We start from the raw sequence: 3,970 nt of genomic DNA on the forward strand, positions 1-3,970 counted from the left end.
ACTGAGCTTAGGCAGATGACCTGCAAGATGGCTCGGTTTCTATTGCAGTCAGTGGAGGGAGAAACATCTTCCAAGGGCCATTTGTCTCATCCTAAGATTGTTGTCCAAGAGACATGGGATCCATTCTAGAAGCATCATTCTCTTCCTACTAGCTGCAGAGCAAAACTACACACTTGTTTAAACTATAAACCAACTTTTAGACAGTTAAATTTAGAATAGGTGGAATACACTCAAAACTGAAATAATTTTGTATGTTTGTCTACATAGATAGGAGTGGATCTATTCTGGTTTATTTCTGAGTCTTTTCACAAAAGCATCACCTTGTAAGGGACACTATTTTCAGACAGAAATAAACTGATCCAGATTCAGACTCAAGAACTATCAGAAAACATCCTCAGCCTTACCAATGCATGCTCCCAGCTAGTCCTGTGATTATGATAGTGTCTTCCCTGTGAGACTGCAGATTGTGTAGAGACAGCGGTGAAAAGAAACAGAAAAGAGACAAAACGAGTTCCACTGCATAGCAGGTCCTTGGTGAGGACAGTTCTGTACTATAGACTCCCACTCTGAAAGACTGAAGTTTAAGAAAGGTTTGGTTTGAGGTTTTATTTAACATCTCTAATTAGCCCAAGACTACCAAAGAAGTTACATGTAGTATCTTTGTCAAGCATCTCCTTTTGTTCCCAGTGCAGTGCTGCAGCCTGGCAGTCTGTGCACTGCAAAAGGTGCAGAAGGGGTCACTACCCACTGCCCTCTGACACTGTGTCTTCAGACCTTCACCTGCTGATGCATCCCCATCTACAATTATGTTTCCTGGATATTTCCATATGTGTAACCTGCGTTTCAGACACCACCACCACCACCACCCCCCATGCTATGCAGTACTTTTCCATAAAAATAAGATCCTGTAAAACCTACACCTTTAGAGAATGCCCACTCCCAGATAGCCCATGTCTCTATTTTACAAAATAAAGGCTTGTGTGTTCATTCTCCTGAGTCTAACGTTTCTGCTGTTTTATCTGTGTTATCTGTGATTGTCTTGGAAACCCAGCTCACCCTGAGGCCAGCTATTAACATCTTTCAGCATAACAACAGCTTTTATTGTCCCACTATTTCACATGCATCCTGTCAAGACACACAGATGAATGAGTTACCAGGGGGTAAGTTTGGGTATAAATTTACAAGGCCTCCACTCCATCATAATTGTCTGTATTCATATTCTCATTCTTCATGCTCAACCAGATGTGCTTGGAAGTGATTTGTCCTCAGGAAAACAAGGGGTTGCTTGCTTTGCATCTGCTCTGTAGAAACAAAGAAAAGGGTGTCCTGGGGCTCCTTGTGGAGAAGGTGACATCCTGGGAGGTCACCCACTAACCTTCCCTGTTACTTCCTTCTGTGGCCCCCATCGTGCCTATTCCACATCGTTAAAAAACATTTAGTGACAATATGAAGCCAGCTATTTTATTTTGAAAGACAATTTTCATCCAAGTAGCTGAAGTATTTAATTTGGAAGGAAACATATTATCAGGGAGAAAATACCAAATGGGGTTTTCTACACTAAAATTCTTGATACTGCATATATGAGCAACCATCCATAAGGGGCGTGCAGTTTACACCACCAGAAGACTCTTTTCCAAGCCCAGCTACAATATTGCTCAAGAGACACAAGCCAAGAATATCTGACTATCTGCATTTTTGCATGTGCCTCAAAGCTTTTGTTAGCATGACTATGACGACTGGTGGCTATGATTTGCTCACATTCCCAGCTGACAGCCAGGCCAGAAAAATCACATAGTTTATACATGCTCTCTGATTCTTTTTATTATTTAGTGGATTGATTAAGAACCCCTTAATGGCTCCAATGACTGTTGTGGTTTCAATGAAGCAGCAAATAATTGAAAACACTAAATACTCATTATAACTAGTAAATGGCAGTACAATAATAGGCAGGCAAATATTAGAAAAATTCTCACCCAACTGAGGGAAGCCAAAAATATTAAGGAACATCTTCAGAGACATACACCATGAAGGGCATCCATCTCTGTGTGCGAGTTCAAAGCACCCTTCTAACCCATGGCACTATTTCCTATGGAATGAGAGCAGAGCTAAGTGTTCATTAAGCCCAGTTTATACACATACTTAACTGACAGTGTTTTTCTGTTACACGAATGCACTGACTTCAGTCATCTTCAGCTCACACCAGTAGCGTTGCTTATTTTACTCTTTCTGACTACTTATCCATTCCACCAGTGCTGGAATTGCTTTATAATAATTTGTGCATGCCATATGACGTCCTAATTATTGCAGTACTTGTTGTACTGATGTGTTAGGTAATTGAAATGTGGGAAGCGAAGCAAGGAGCATCAGGCATTTGAGGAAAAGGCTTGTTCAATGTACACCACTTAATGCAAACAACTCCAGGACGAGAAGAGCCACATCCAGTAAACACAAAAGGCTGGGCATCAGAATGCCAAAACCATCTACCAGGGGTCTTACATCATCACTGTAGGAATGAGGCAGGGATTGAATTTTGTTTCTCTTAGCTTCAACCTCCCTATGGCTAGAGAAGATGACTGCAGTTTATAGGAGTAGAAAAACATAATGTTATTCTAGACTGTGACATTGTTATTCTAACTTGCAAAAAAGGGGGAGGAGCAGATTCAAAGATGATACAAAACCCTGGGGCTGGATTCCCTTTCTGGTTTATATTGACAGAAGTAACATGCAGGAACGGAAAAGTCCATATTAACAAGAGAATTAAAATACACCAATCAATTTGCATTGCTAAAGTAGTGCAAGACTTCAGAGGCATGATTACAAAACTGGTTCCCCCTCAATTTCCTCTTTTATACTCATTAACTGTCCTGGTCAAATTCTCTTTGTTCAGATTTCACCAATAAAATATTACTCTGCTAAAGGCTTTACAGTTAACTGAGGTTTTGCACCACTGTAGAGGATACAAGGGTTTGTTCTAAAGCTAACGTGCCTGGTTCAGAATGATGATAGCATTGCTGGTGTTCAAGGACAGACTGGACAAGCATCTGCAATGGAAACCCAGTGCGGCTTACTGGGAATCACATCAACCTTGGGAAATCCTGAAATGAATATATTCAAGACAATAGAAAATGTTACGTAGGAAGAATAAACATGCTTTCCCCTATTCTTATTCTTTACCAGGTGTCTGCTTACGGCCCCCTGATGGAAGTACTGTCCTAGATGGTCTGAACCAGTATTGCTAATCTTATATTCCTATGATTTCCTTGCACTGACTGTTTATAGATACAGTTCTTCAGGGACAATTCATAGTTGCCCCATTACTGATGCTGTCAAGATACTCTGAAAGCTCCAAGATATCCATTCCTCAATGGCTCATTATTTACGGACTCAGCTGCACCATGAATATCATCTGCACATCCCAAGTCTGACGAAAAGGCAGAGGAGGGCAAGACTGGGTGAAGAGAGATTATTTAGCAGAAACTCTGCATTTCTGCTAATGCCTTCAGTAGTAAACAGAGACAAAACACCCTAAAAATTACACACCTGACCCTTGGCAGAACAATTCTGAAAGTTTTGCCACAAACTGGAGTTGTTTTGTGAGATGGAAAGAATGAACCACAATGTGCCAAGTTCAGGTATTTTATGGCAGAACGAGGATATGTTCCTATAGGAGCAAAGCACCTAACTGACCCATAATCTATCAGAGCAACAATAGAGAATAAAATTCCCAGTATAATTGGTTTATAAATCATTCCTGTGATACCAGAACCTAGCAATTTGAGTATTTGAGTGTTTGTCCTGGGGAAACACAGTAGTTTAGCTACATTTAAAGTCTTTGCCTGGTACTAGGAGGGGGAAGATGACAGCTGCAGAGTGATTTATCTCTCCACTTTGCTTGGACTGTAAAGGTGTGAAGACACAGCTTTGAAAAAAGTAGTCTGTCCAGCGGCCAATGTGCAAGTGCTGTCTGTCC

Source organism: Eurypyga helias, unplaced genomic scaffold, assembly GCF_000690775.1.
Source record: "Eurypyga helias isolate BGI_N326 unplaced genomic scaffold, ASM69077v1 scaffold5674, whole genome shotgun sequence".
Lineage (NCBI taxonomy): Eukaryota > Metazoa > Chordata > Aves > Eurypygiformes > Eurypygidae > Eurypyga > Eurypyga helias.